The sequence below is a fragment of the Schistocerca piceifrons genome, chromosome 2 (genome assembly GCF_021461385.2).
Source record: "Schistocerca piceifrons isolate TAMUIC-IGC-003096 chromosome 2, iqSchPice1.1, whole genome shotgun sequence".
Lineage (NCBI taxonomy): Eukaryota > Metazoa > Arthropoda > Insecta > Orthoptera > Acrididae > Schistocerca > Schistocerca piceifrons.
This window is the reverse complement of record NC_060139.1, coordinates 603,968,783-603,985,052: the sequence shown is the minus strand read 5'-3', so window position 1 is coordinate 603,985,052 and position 16,270 is coordinate 603,968,783.

Here is a 16,270-nt window from a genome sequence, read left to right as displayed (position 1 = left end):
ATTGCTCTTCAACAGTGGAAAGGAAGAAGGTGCTTAAATCATCCATGTAGGCCTGTGCCATGATAGTGCCACGCAAAATAACAAAGGTTGCAAGCCCCCTCCTTGAGAAACACGACCACTCCATAACACCGCCGTCTCTGTATTTTACTGTTGGCACTACACACGCTGGCAGATGACGTTCACGAGGCATTCGCCATACCCACACCCTGCCATCGGACCGCCACACTGTATACCGTGATTAGTCACTCCACACAACGTTTTTCCACTGTTCAATCGTCCAATGTTTACTCTCCTTACACCAGGCGAGGCGTCGTTTGGCATTTACCAGCATGATGTATGGCTTATGAGCAGCCGCTCGACCATAAAATCCAAGTTTTCTCACCTCCCGCCTAACTGCCATAGTACTTGCAGTGGGTCCTGATGCAATTAGCAATTACTGTGTGATGGTCTGGATAGATGTCGGCCTATTACACATTACGACCACCTTCATCTGTCGGCGGTCGCTGACACAACGGACGAGATCGGCCCGTACGCTTTTGTGCTATACGTGTCCCTTCACGTTTCCACTTCACTGTCACATCGGAAAAAGTGGACGTAGGGATGCTTAGGAGTGTACAGACGTATGACACGAGTGACATCCAATCAACTGACCAAGTTCGAAGTCTGAGTTCCACAGAGGCCCCCCCCCCCCCTTCTGTCTCTCACAATGTGTAATGATTACCGAGGTCGCTGATATGGAGTACCTGGCAGTAGGTAAAGCATAAGGCACCTAACATGTAAAACGTATGTTGTTGGGGGTGTCCGAATACTTTTGATCACATAGTGTATTTACCATTTTCCTCACTCAGATTTCACCACTTCAAAAGTCCCGTATGCAAACGAGTTTCGCGCTTAGCTGATTCTATAGGATTTAAGAATTGTTAAAATTGGTATTTATTCGAATAATATAGCATCTAAGGTTTTTCTGTTATTCCCCTACACGTATCTGGACGTTTTATTCAGTGCTAAGTTTTCGTTATAGTATGTGATTCGATTTAAGAACTTTTTCATCCTCTCCCGGCCAATACGCACAAATTATTAGTCTTACAGAAAAGATGAACGGAATCTTTTCGTATGAAATTTAACGTAGTTAAATTTCGCCCTATTATATGTTTTTGCTGGACGCCACTGTTTTAGAGTTATTCAAGAAAATCGCGTTTGAAGGTTACATTTGTACCTTTCCCTTGAATAATACGGAAACTATGGTCTCTAGCGAAAATATACTTTAGTAAAAAATTTAGCTAGTTCCTGTAGGATTACCAGTTCACATGTAGCGAGGGAGAATATATGAAAAGCGTGCGAATGGTATTTGAAAGTGTTGTGCGTTGCATACAATCCGTAGACATTTAAATCAAAAAACACCACTGAAAGTGAGACGAGAAAGTACCAACTGGATAGAACTAGAAAAAGGTGTAAGACGCGGCTGCTGCGTTTCTCCTAGGCTTTTCAATCTATAGTCAGAAAATACGATTGACCACTAGTTAGAAAATAAAAGTGAGCGCTGCCCACTGTATGACAGGAGGTAAAAAATGGAGGAAGAAGAATATGATGTTTGAGACTTGCAGATGATTTGGTCGTTCTAGCAGCAGATGAAAAAAATTACGGTACGTATTGACTACCACCGAAACTGACGGAAAGACATGTGGAATGAAAATCAGTACAAAGAGAACAAAAGTGATGGAATTATGAGGAAAGAGAAGATAATATACTATGCTGAATGGATAATATTAGAACATGTGTAAAGTTTTAAAAATATTGGATGCAGCATACAGACAGACTGGAAGGGTAGCACAGAAATTAAAACGAAAAACTCGATTGAGAAAGGGGGGCCGTGTAAGAAAGAGAGAAATTTTTCTCGTAATATGGACAAATATTTGATTAAAAGACTGATAAGACGATTGGGGTATGCACCCATGGTTTAGGGGAGGCGCCTTTGACTAGTAATCAAAACGTATTGGATCTTCGGTTCGAAATGCGCCACTGCTCACATTCTCAATAAAAATCGTCAGTAATGGCGGCCGAAGACTACGGGCATATAAAATTCCTCGTCGTCCTGCTAATAGCATTATCAAAAAGGGCAGAGGAGCTGAGAGAGTTTCAGGGCACTCTCTAGCATTTGGGGTGGGAAACTGCCCTAAAAGGCTGAAGAATCAGCAGTGATCAACGGCATGAGGATGCACAAGGCGATGGAAACCACTGATTTAAAGACGTGTAATATGTTTACACACCAGATGTGTCCTGTGATGGAAAAAGTGACTAATTAGCCCCACATCTGGATCTCCGGGAGGGAACTGCCAAGAGGAAGCTGTACGAGAGAAAAAGATGTAATAATCAACCAAGGGTTAACGTTCAATACGAGAAGGAGCATGGAATGTCATACGTTTGATCATAGCAGGAAAGACAGAAAATCTTAGAAGTAAATTTAAAAGCTCAATCTACATATACTGTAGGTCAGTGAAATGAAATGGAAAGGAAATCACGATTTCTTGTCAGACGAGTATAAGGTCATATCAACAACTGCAGAAAGTGGTATTACGGGAGTAGCATTCGCTATGGATAGGAAAGTAGTGCTTCTGAGCTACTGTGAACAGTTCAGTAACAGGATCATTGTCATCAGATTCGAAAGCAAACCAGCCCGACGAAGACAGTTCACATATACATGTCGACATCACAAACAAGAGGATGAAGAGACACAGAAAGTATTTGAGATTAATGAACGGGTAATTCAGTACGTAAACGAGGATGAAAATCCGATAGTGACAGGGGACTGGAACACGGTTGTAGGGGAAGGAGTGGAAGAATGGATTACGATATAATATGGGCTTGGTACTAAGAGTGAGAGAGGAGGAAGGTTAAACAGGTTCTGCAACAAATTTCAGATGTCAATAGCGAACACTTTGTTCAGGTATCGCAAGAGGCGGAGATAAACTTGGAGAAGGGACGGATACATGGGAAGATTCACGATGGATTGTATCATGGTCAGACAACAATTCCGAAATCAAATATTGGACTGAAAGGTGTATCCAGATAGACCCAAATCACAATTTAATTATGATGAAGAGTAGGCCTAAGTTTAAATGAGTTGTCAGGAAGAATCAGTGCGCAAAGAAGTGGGATGCGAAATACTATGGAATGAAGGGATTCGCTGGAAGTTTCCTGAGGTTATAGATACTCCGATAATAAATACCTGATTAAGTAGTTCAGTTGAAGATGTTGGAGAGGCAAGGAAGGTAACTGGGAAGAAAAATTGTTTAACAGAAGAAGTACATTCAATTGGTCGAAGGAAGAAGAAAGTAGAAAAACGATCAGTGAAAACAGAAATCCAGCAGTATAAATCTCTTAGGACCGACGAGTGGGAAATGCAGGGAAGCTTAGGCGAAATGGCTGCAGGGAATACGTAAAGAAACCGAAAAAGAGATGAACATCTGGAGGACTGACTTAGCATACGAAAAATTTAAAGCAGGCTTCGGTGAAATTAAAGCCAATGGTGGTAATATTAAGAGTGCAGTGGATTCCACTGACGAACTCTGAGAAGAACACGGATGGACGATGAGAGTGTACTAAAGCCTCTATGAGGGGTGGGGGGGGGGGGGGTGGGGGGAGGGAAGGAGACTTGTCTGATATGTTAGAAGAAATTGTAGCCGATGTGGAAGACATACTCGATCTAATATTGAAGTCAGAATTCGAAAGAGCTCTTTAAGACTTGAGATCAATTTAGGCACAAGGGATAGATAACATTACATCGAAATTCGAAAACTCATTGACGGAAACGGCAGACAAACGACTATTCAAGTTTGTATGTAGAGTCTATGAGACTGTCGAAGTATTAACAGACTTTCGAAAAAAAAAACATCCACACAGTTCCGAAAAGTGCGAGAACTCTAGCAAACTCGGCTTAACAGTTCCTGCATCCAAGCTGCAGACATGAACAATATACGGCAGAATGGAAAAGAAAATTTATTATCTTCTGGATGACGTTCAGATTGAGTTAAGGAAAAGTAAAGGCTTCAGAGAGACGATTTGGCCGTTGCACTTGATAATGGAAGCTAGACGGAAGAAAAATTTGTCGACCTATAGAAATCGTTTGACAGTGTAATATGGTCATGTTCACAATTCTCAGCAAAATAGGAGTATGGTATAGGGAAAGTCGGGTGGTATCCAGCATGTACAGGAACCAAGAGGGAAGAATAAGACTGAAAGACCAAACGAAATGCTCGGACTAAAATGGGTATAAAATGGAGGTGTAGTCTTTCGTCCCTATTGTTGAATCTATACTCGAAGATGGAATAACGGACATAAAAGAAAGGTTCAAGAGTTAAAGGATGAAAGAAAAGTTTACGAGCTATTCTGAGTGAAAGTGAAGACAAATTACAAGATCTGTTGAACGGAATGAACGGTCTAGAATACTGATTGAGAGTAAATCAATGAACGACGGAAGTAATGAGAAATAGCAGAAATGAGAACAGCGTCAAACTTAATATGAGGACTGATGATCACTAGGTATATGAATTAAGTAATCCTGCTACCCAGGCAGCAAAATAACCAAGGGGGACATAAAAAGTAGACTTGCACTGGGGAAAAGGTCGTTCCTGGCCAAAAGAAGTATCAAACATAGGCGTTAATTTGAGGAAGAAATTTCTGCGAATATACGTTTTGAGCACACCATTGAAAGATAGTGAAACGTGGACTGTAGGAAAACCAGAGGAGAAGAGAATCGAAGCATTTGAGATGTGGTGGTGCAGAGGAATGTCGAAAATTACGTGGACTGATAAGGCAAGAAATGAGAAGAGTCTCCGCAGAATTGGTAAGGACAGGAGTATGTGGAAAACACTGTCAAGAATGGCCACTATGATATGACATGTGTTACGACATCAGGGAATAACTTCCATGGTACTACAGGGTCCTGTAGATGGTAAAAGCCGTAGAGAAAGGCACAGACTGGAATACAGCCAACAAATAATTGAGGACGTAGGATGTAAGTGCTACTCTGAGATGAAGAGTTTTGGCACAGGATAGAAATCCTTGGCAGGCTGCGTCAAATGAGTCGGAAGGGAGACGACTCAAAAAAGAAAAAAATGTGTTTTCGTGTATGGTGCTGCAGTGAAGACACTGAGGACCAAAGATGAAGACTGGGGGGCTTTTGAGATGCAAACGTAGTGGAGTATGAAAAGAGCAGTTGGATGGGTAGAGTGAAAAATGCCGAGAAGAGTGGGAGAGCAAAGACATATAATAAAAATAAGGAAACAGCAGTGTATTGGACATGTATTAAGAAAGAAAGGGGGAGATTATAAAAAGAAATCTTGGACAGGTATGCACAAAGGAAGAGGGAACGACGGAGGAAGAGATTTCAGATGCTGGCCGATATGATGCATGGCAGCACACACAGTGGCAGTAAGCAGGAAGCAGTTTATCGCACGAAAGGACCTGCTAACATAGCCAAAAGTGGTGATGATGGGGAATTGTTGATGCAACTGTGTGGGTACAAAATACGGAATGCGATCTGTTGCGTTGTAGTTTTCTGAGGTGTTAGAATTCGTCGTTTTGTTTGTCGATATCTTCCAAAATGGTTCAAATGGCTCTGTGCACTATGGGACTTAACATCTGGGGTCATCAGTCCCCTAGAACTTAGAACTACTTAAACCCAACTAATCTAGGGACATCACACACATCTATGCCCGAAGCAGGATTCGAACCTGCGACCGTAGCAGTCACGCGGTTACGGACTGAAGCGCCTAGAACCGCTCGGCCACCGCGGCCGGCCGATATCTTCAGTACATTTGTTGATGGACAAGAGTGACTTGTTTCTTGTCGAAGGTATGATTCGTTGAATTTGTCTTCAGGTGTGTCATGTTTTCTGACTTGTCTGTTCGGTATCCTAAGTTGTCAATGTTTCTTTAACGTGTGGACAACTTTGTAGACTTATTTTGTAGTTAAATTTATGTGCTACTTTAACCTCCTGGGCATGGATTACTTACTGTGTGTCCTGTACCCCTTCGTGCTTTGTTATGTAGAGTTATGTGCGTGAATGATGTGTTCGTGGCACGGTGTGGCGAGGGGGGAAATCGAGCTAAAAATTCCTTCCTTCCGGCAGATCCTCGCTTAGTGACCGATGAGGAATCACTCGCGGCGAGGAGTGAGCCTCATACGACATTGAAGCGGATCGACGAGCAATCGAGTCAGTGGCCGTGGGGAACTTGCATAGAAAGTACAGCCCGCAGGGGAAGGCAGGCTTCCAGGCATTTGCATAATGACGAGGGAGGCGGCCAGCAATCGCGGCCGCCCATAAACAGTTTACTGCCAGTCACGGCCCGGCTCTGCCCCGACCTGGCCGGCCAGTTAACGAACTGGGATTTACGCGAGCCGCTGCCTCGACCAGCGCCGACAGCCGTCCCCGCATGGAAGATTAATGCGGCGGCGAGGCGACAGCCCGCTGCAGCCGACTCGCCGCGCCGCGCCGATGATCGGGCTACGCCACGGACGCTCTCGCATTAAAATTCCCTGTACGGTACGAACCACCTGCAGGTCGGTAAACACAAGCTGTGTACTCTGGGGGAATTCTTTTTCTATTTATCTTTAAGGTACCCTACGTGGTGAAGTGCCTTTTCAAACTTTTATTGAGTCTCTGCCGCTAGAGATCAGGAACGGGATGAGTGCGACACTAGTGTTGAGGGTTGCATACATCAGAAATCAAGGTGCTGATGTTACGTGAGTGCTATGACAGCACACTTCCTTGCGACTGTAGCTCCGCGAGTATGGTGAGAGAAAAGAAACGCCGCGATCGGTTCCTAGTTGTCGACTCGCTCTCTGTTACTGAATGGTGCACGATCGTGAGGCCGTCGACAAACGGGAAGAGTCAGCTAATGTTGACGTGGCGCTCAACTAGTTTTGTGATTTCACCTAAGGCCATTTCAGGTTGTGGAGCCATTTCGCCACGTCAAACATACAATAAGTCCTGCAGCTGCAACGTAATGGAAGCTAGAATGTCCCTGCGTCAAAACCAGAAACCAAGGTGTCATACTGTATTTGTCGAGTTCAATAGAAGTCTAAATTGGTCGGATTTTATGCTACAGGTGACACTCTGCGTGCTGTTTCTAAATGCGTGCTGTTTCTGAACACCAGAATATTGAATGTCTCGAGAACGAACAGGTATTGCTATGATCTGTTGTAAGAACATGACGGGAAGCGTTGTGTTGGTGGTTACAGACTTTTGATATTTAGTTGTTTTCGTTATTATAGTTCACATCTAACAAGGGTACGCCGTTTAAACGCAACGACCTGTTGAAGGTTCATAAAAACGTGTCGTTATGGTTAGGATTTGTCATAATGAAATGTCAGTTACAATCATACCAGTGATTGTAGCCTTTAGAAGACTGTAATACAAAAAGCGAGACCCATATCAACAAGGTTTGAGCATAGTGTAGTTGGTTGAACCATCATGTTACAGAGCCGAAACTATATCGGCGAAGGGCTCGCTTTCTACTGTATGGAATTATTTTTCATCTCCGCGTTATGTAAGGGGCTGTAGGACTTTCCTATGAAATTTATAGCAATAATTTCTCTGATATTTTCTGTCATGGAAATATAAGTGCACTCTATGAAACGAGTGATTTTCTTCGATTCGGTGAATTTTTATAAGCTGAAGTCTTTACTGAATGGATATGTATGTTTCATTTTTATCTTATTACACGTTCACAGATATTTAATTTTCCCTTTACTTGTACCACAGAGAGACCAACAAGAGATAAAATGTGCATTTTAAGAAAGCTAACATAGAAATTCTGTACACGTCAATTTCCATGAACAAACTACACGGTTTACGAGCCAAATAAACCCGACAAATGGCGCCAGAGAGGGCTAAAATCGTAAAACCATGTTAACTGGCTCATGCCGTTCGCCGATGGCGTTGTGCATCGAGACGTACAATTGCAGATCTACTCCATTAGAGGAAATGTGATGTGTAGAAAATGTTTGACGCTCTGGTCTACGCTTCAGGTAAAAAAAATAAATAAATAAATAAATAAAACGAAAAAAACGAAAAAAAAAACGAAACAAAAACAAATTGGTTTCACACTTGTTTACACCACCTCTACCATTGGAAAACATATGCGCTTCGTCAAACGAAAACTGGACACAGAACAACGTCACTGTCATGTCCCCGCGACCAAAAAGCACGCTACTGGTAAATCCTTTTTTCATCGCCACTTCATTTTGTGGTTTTACAGCGAGTTGTGTAGCTTATCATGCATTTCTATAACATTTTCGAAGACTCTTGTAAATGTACTTCAATATTAATCACAAGAAATCACAAGGACAGACTTCATCCTTGTGTCCTGTTTAAATGTTCTATGGTCACAGGCCTAGAAACGTGTTAAACTACAAGTTTATGTGAAATTAGTTTTTAGACATTCTCTGAAAAAAGGTTAAATTTTAAAATAAATTTAAAGAGGCATTCAAAAAGCTTTATTTGTATACATATATACATACATGTATGTATATACATACACACATATCTATGTAAGGGATGGTCAGATGTAAAGGCGACAGGTGGGAAAAGTTAATGAACTGTTTATTGTTTCAGAGGAAAGAGAAGAATGTCAGCAACTTAATGAAAAAATATTCAGGTTGCTTACGGAACAACTATTGTACCCAGGCGTGCACCTCATCGTCTGGAGCAGACCGGCGGCCACTGGTATATTTCTTCAAGCCTCCAAAAATATGTAAATCGCATGGGGAGAAAAGCGGGACTGTATAGAGGATGTGTAACGGCTTCTGAGCAAATCTCCTGCAGCGTAGTCGAAGGAACCTTGGCAACATGTCGGCGGGTATTGTCTTGCAGCTGAATTCCTTAATATTAGTGGGCGTCGTTTGGAGTCGCTGACGCGCTTCATTATTTGCAGTGTCCACGCACAGTTTCGCGCTAATTGCGACGCCGGGTTCGAAAAACTCAGTGAGCAGGGGGCCACTGTAGTCAATGAAAGAGGTCATCATGACTTTCCCGTGGCTGGTGTGCCTGTTGTTTCGATTATGCTGCAGATATTTTGCAGGGAAGCCTCTACACATGCTCCGTACAGTCCCGATCTCTGCCAACCCAATTTCCATATTTGCGATTTCCATATTTTCCCGCAACACGCCAAGCTGCGACGATAACCTCTACACCACACAGCATGCAGCACAGCTCGCGGCATTCGGTAGCAGTGTTTTCGTCATACAGTATTAGCGCTGGAGAGAATGTTTAACGCCTCCTGAAGGACAAGGAAAGAATTTGCTTATGCCTCATTCCTGGAAAATCTGGAGTCTCGCAGGAGTAGCTCTTGTAAATGATGAACCCTGGTAAAGAAGTGCTTTATGAATCGTCGGTAGTATGACTACACTTACAGGAAACTTCTCACATTACGCATGCGCTCTTAGTTTCCCCGGATCTGGACTGACTCCAACGCCACATACTGGGTGCTTCATGGTTTTTATTGGGGTTAGGTTGGATTGTTTGGGGAGGGAGACCAGACAGCGAGGTCATCGGTCTCATCGGATCAGGGAAGGATGGGGAAGGAAGTCGACCGTGCCCTTTCAAAGGAACCATCCCGCCATTTGCCTTGAGCGGTTTAGGGAAATCACGGAACACCTAAATCAGGATGGCAGGACGCGGGATTGAACCGTCGTCCTCCCGAATGCGAGTCCAGTGTCTAACCATTGCGCCAAGGTTTTTATTCCTTGGGAAATGAAGAGGCACTTTCTTCAGATGAAGGTAGATGTCTGCTGTTTGAACACACTGGTTGTTAGGTGGCTTAACTATTCTTTAAACCTCTTCGAAAGTGACAGTCATCCAGATAACAAACTCGAAGTATCGTATTTCTGAAGACGGCTAGGACGTTGCAGAGGCAAAGTGACATAACTTTCAACTCACAGAATCTATCAGAAGTCGTCAGACGGTCTTTCCCCGATCACTGTCGGCAACCTAGATTTACCAGTAGGATGTCTGCATGCCCATAGACGAGATATACTTTGTTCCTGTAAAGCGGTACAGGGTATCATCAATGCATGGTAAAGGGATTTTTTTCAGTCGTTGGTAGTCGACACAAAAATACCATGTACCCACTTATATGCCCTGCTTTTCTTCAGGACAGGACAGATAGAATAAATTGTGGACAGAGGGCAAAATAAGAGGCTGTTAGTTACACTCGAACATACAACTTCATTATTTGATCAAACATTACAAGAGCCCAAAATTTTTTTTGTAAACACATAGCTTTAATCTTTGGGACTTAATTACCGGCTGAAGGCCACTTTAATTTAAAAACGGCTTAAGGCCAATAACTTAAAACGCAAGCATAATCGGTAATTTAAAAAGCAAGCCTTATTTTAAAACAGTTCTTTAGTTAGGCTGAAATGAACAAGTTAACTTCAAATCGGCTGAAGGACAAACAAGTTAACTTCAAATCGGCTGAAGGCCAAAAACTTAAAACTCCAAAACATAATTTTTTTTAAAATACCAAAGTCCTTGTGTCAAAACAGTTCTTTAATTTAGACTGAGGGCCGTAAGGACAAAAACTGAAACTCAAACCTGCTGAAGGTCGAAGACTTCAAAAATTCGATAGGTTGAAGTATACGAGTTAAATTCAAATCGGCTGAAGACTGAAGATTTAAGATTCAATTTTTTTTATGACAAAGGGCTTACGTGAAACAGTACTTTAAACTAGGCTGAAGACCTTAAGAGTAAAGGAACTCTAATTTAAAACACAAAACTGGTTACAAGCCATACAAGTACCAACAACAAGAACAATAAAAAAAAGGCTGTACACAAAGGGCGCCCAGATGTTCGAGGGTCGGCCTGTAATTCAAACACAAACGCTCGCTTAGGTGAGACAGTCAGCCGGGCCAACCATTCACGATCCGACGACAACCCAACCGCCTCGACAGTCAGCGGATCCACCGACAAGATAACTTCCACTTCACCCGACCAGGACACAACAGGGTATTCAACGGAACAGCGTAGAAGATATTGGCGCCCACAACCAATCAGAGACGGAGCTATCAAACTACACACCGTGCTAGACAGCACCAACACGCTGAGGAAAGTACACTACCTGAAATTTACGTCAACGCCCAGGGCAAGTAACCGGAACGTTTACGGCCACGCGGCTGTAGATTCCACTGGTGCACTTCAGTTCAAATACCCAAATACAGTGAAACTCCACCGGAGGTTGGCTAGAATTTTCCAACTACAAAACCACGTTGTTGCTCGTGGAAACATCCTAACAGCCGACAACGAACTCCAAACGACACCATGTGAACAGTCTTAACTTGCTGGTAGGTTAAATCAAAACTCAACTTTCCTGTCCATGGTCGGTAAGCCACGGACCTCGTAGCAATGGGAACCGCGCCACACTCTCCGACACCGCGTAGAGACCGCCAGCGGGCCCCGGCCAAACTACGCCCCGCCGAGAATTCTTCACTGCTCCACGCCGACCGACCGGCTCTCAGAGCCAGCACGCCGACAACATTTAAAATAACTTGTCAATCAAAGTCACACAATCTACACAGTTTCACGAACACTTGCACGAAGAATCAGACAACGCTAACGGCAGTGATTATACAATAACAGGGACGAATCACGAGTCGGCACACACAGCCAACCCATAAGCGATCGCTGGCCAAATACACGTCGTCCGGCAAGACGAGCGACTGACGACCGACCAAAATCGTCGCCACTCCGATCATGTGCGTCGGCAACCGTTGGGCCAGTCATGGTGGTCCGGACATCACTGCTGCCGTGCGCCGACTGAACTTCTGCCGCGTGCCAACTCAAAACACTGTCAGATCTGAACTAATTGCTGGCACGTTCCAACTCACTGGTCGACACACGACGACCGGGAAGTAATAGCAGTCCAGCAAAGATAATACGACAGGGCTTATATCGATAAGTGCTGCAGCTGCCGTTCACGGCCAGGCAAGGCAGCAACTGAGTAATAGAAACTATCATAACGAGGTGGCAGAAAGTTCAAAATAGGGTGTTAAGTAATAGATGGCACGAACACGAGCCACGCACGGCTCACCGTCCAGTACTTGCGGACGACAGGACCAAGGAATCTATTAAGGTACAATGATGTCATCCTGCAACATATTCTCTACTCTCCAAACAAGCATTGTTCAGCCAGTGACACCCAATATGAGCGCTGGATATATATGGAGGGATAATTCGCAGGGTTGATACTATGTTTTTTCCATCGGCCACTAGATCTGTATTTTCCCCACTCCCGATTCAAAACCATACGAACATTGTCACCAAACGGCTAACACTCACTAAAGTTGTTCCATGGTCAGGCTCAATCCAATTGGCAGCTGGACAGCAGCTTCCTCAACTACGTGACCAACAGCGTTAGCAGAGTACGATTCTTCGTTGAAGGCACGAGATCTCATCTCGGACTGATTCGACCGTTCCTTTAGGAATAAGTTGTGGCTACTCGTGACAATTAACGAGCCAAAGTTCTCCTTGATCACAATAAATGCTTATGATCGTCGCTGGTATGTAGAGAGTAAGAGTACCTTTTTGAAGTCGACAAGAACTTCACAGATTAACTGACCGTCTAGACTCATGACTAGAATTCATCTGTTTGATGATGAGTGAATAACAACGCCATCAAAGTTAAACAACCAGCCAGAGCATTCTTTTTTAACTGTACTTGTTGCAATAGCTTCGTCAATTCGGAGCTCTAATTTTCCAACATCAATCACTGCTTATGATGTCTACAAGAAGTAACATCAAAGAAAAACATTATGACTAGATTCTGCAAAATTGACGGATTCAAAGTGTAGTGTTCTGCCACTAAAGTAATTCCTGCGATACATAATCTTGTCTACTGGACATATTTCCCATCTCGCTGATGACGGCAGTTTAACAACGTCCTCAATGTTAAACAACCACCCAGAGCAACCTTTGTTTGTGTACTTTTTGGAATAGCTTATTCAATGTAGAGCTATAGTTTTCCAACGTCTGTGATTGCTTGTGATGCCTGCAAAAATCACAGCAGAGAAAAACTTTATGACTACTTTTTGCCTAAACGATAGATTCCAAGTGTTGTGTTCGTCATTGATAGTTATTATACATGTTCCTGTCTGCTGGATATATTTCGCATTTGCGACCTGCAGTACAATCGCATTTATATCAAGGAACATAGTTTTCTTGTGCTGGCGGCCATAAGAATTCAACGTTAAAAAATGTAGCCTCTGAGTCGGCTAGCACTCTGACAAGTTGAACGTTGATGATGTCGTCGATGAGGCTTCCTAACAGCCTGGTAACCGTCGTAGACGGACGACTTTCATATATGGCGGCCTCACCTCCACACAGGTTAGCCTCATTTACATTTACTGTATTCGGTGATTAGGTGAGCAACCAGTACCTCTGTACGCCGACTAGGAACAGCTACATGTTTGGAGCAACCTCGTCCATGGTGCGTTGATGAGCTTCGGCTCACAGTTTGACTACTCTCGTCTGGTTGACTGGTGTGCGTAGTACCCTTGTGATAGCTGACTTCTTACAGTGTAGCAGACAACGAAAACACGCCTTATTTGTTTGCATTAGTCTTTATTGTGTCCACGGCGTCCACAGTGGAAACATGCTAGCATATTGTTCCCCGTCATCCAAGTGTCTGTTCTTCTGCGGTGCGTTATACTTAATTGAGGAGTAGGTTGTACCCGAGTTGGTCGGATGCTGCTTTGTCGTTTGATGGCTGCGGCAAAAGTCAGAACTGGTGGAATCCATTAAGCCTGGCTCTTTCGACTCGTGACGAAGATTGGTACTAAAGATCGGTACACCTGTCCTTGAACGTTTTCTGTTACCTTCGGACGTATGGCTCGACATCCATGTCTGCTATCTCTTGCGTACTCGTTCCGTTAGTTCAGGCTTTCGCATGGAATATGCGGTGTCAAAGTGATCACCCAGAACTGCCATAGAGACAACATTCGGGAGTCGGTCATCCGTTTTTCGTCAGACTCTCTTCTGTTGCATTTCTTAGATGCGTTGGCAACACTAGAAGAATTTTTCTGCCATTATGTCGTAATTTACTAGGAGAGCTTGGTATATGTCTTCTGAGATACCCTTCAACAAATGTGAGATTTTGTCCGCTTCTACCATACTTGAATTCACCATGTGGCTTAGAGCCAAAACGTTAGGTGTATAAAACTGTGTCGTTTCCTCGTAACGCCGGGAACTGTTCTTCAATTGCTTTTGTGCTAAGCGGACTATTTGCTGATAAGCGCCAGATGTTTCCTTGACCTCGGCCTGGAATTTGTACAAGCTGTAGAGGTTCTCTTCGTGGTTTTTGAATCACTGCTAACATAGTTTCATCCTTCTTGTTGTATTTGGCGACTCGTCGAAGCCTTTCACCAGTTTCATCTGATCCGCAACAGCATCTCCAAAAAACACTGATGCATGCCTCATGTGCAGTTGACATGCTGCTGGTTTGGAATACATTGCTCTCCTGCATGTACTGAGCTTGGGAATGATATACTTCTTGTATAGCATTCGTCCACTTTAAGTGATGGCATTTACTTTATCTAATTGGAGCCTCGGTGGTGTAGATTTTTCAAGTATCTGGCGTTTTCACCAAACAGTGTCACATTGTAACCACAACTAAGTCCAAAGCAGGAAACAGGACCATCAATGAAGTGCCATATTTAGCACTGACAGGGGGACACCGTCTGGGGTTGTCCACCAGCCTGGTGCAAGTCTGTCTACCTGACACCACTTCGATGAATTGCGTGTCGACAAAAATGAGATCAAATGATAGGGACAACACACACATCCAATCCCAGAGCATTGGAAATTTCCGAACCGGCGGGGAAAGGAACGTGGGGCCCCACAATGTTGAAGTTGCGATCCTAGCCCCTAACCACGAGGTACAGATATCTTTACTACAGACACCAACGTACAACTATAACAGAACTCTGAACTCCCGGATGGAGCGTGATAGTGATTACGCAGACATCGAATATTACAGAACGAACAAACTTTACAAACCTAAGAAATTTTGAGGATAGTCCTGGAATGACAAATACTAAATAACAAATAATAGCTATTATTAGTCGACCACAACATTATTGCAGCTGGGAGTGAATGCACTTCGATCGGCTTATCGCGATTTTTAATCGTGATATTTCAGGAGGGCATACTGAACCACTTGACAGTATATGCACAACCGTCCTGAAATAATTCATAACGCGATACGTGTACGTTAGTCATCACTGTACTTGTTTAATGTAATATCACAGCAAGCTTCCGATTACGGCCATGGGAGGCCAACTGCAATAATATCGTTGGCAGGTAGTAATTCGGATTGAACAGACAACTTACAGTACACCAGCCAACTATACCAGCAACACACAACCATGAATGCAGCACAGCTTGTGTCAATTAGAAAAGGGTTAAGCGAATAGCTTTTCTGGAAACAAATATACAGTTGAAAGTGTTGTGTCTAGGCAAGACAGCCTAGACACAATGAGAGGAAGCCGAAAGGCATGCGCTTAAACTCACGCAGGCTGGCGTGAGGTCTGAAACAGGATACGTAATGAATGCTATATAGAAAAGTACGTAGCTTCTGGAATACTTAACTTTAATCCATAATTGGTGAACATTGGTCTTGTTGATACAGTATTATCATCTCAATATAACTTGGTGATGGCGCCTTGCTAGGTCGTAGCAATTGACTTAGCTGAAGGCTATGCTAACTATCGTCTCGGCAAATGAGAGCGTATTTGTCAGTGTGGCGTCGCTAGCAAAGTCGGCTGTACAACTGGGGCGAGTGCTAGTACGTCTCTCTAGACCTGCCGTGTGGTGACGCTCGGTCTGCGATCGCTGACAGTGGTGACACGCGGGTCCGACTCATACTACCGGACCGAGGCCGATTTAAAAGCTACCACCTAGCAAGTGTGGTGTCTGGCGGTGACACCACATTCCTCCCCCGCAAATCGGCGGACGGTTGTGTTATAAGGCTTCCGCCCGCCGTGGGGAGGACCCATGTTGACGTATGCGACGAGGTGGGGAGCCTAACAACAGGCGAGGCTGTTCCACCCGCACCCGGCCATTCGGTCCGAGGGGAGCTAGGAAACGCCTGAAAACCTAGTCCAGGGTGCACGCCAACATGTGGTGTATGCGCCCGTAAAGAGACAGGAGGGGCCGAAGGGTCGGCCTCCATTGCGGCGGGGCACCCGACGGGCGAAGACGACATCTGGTCCGGAG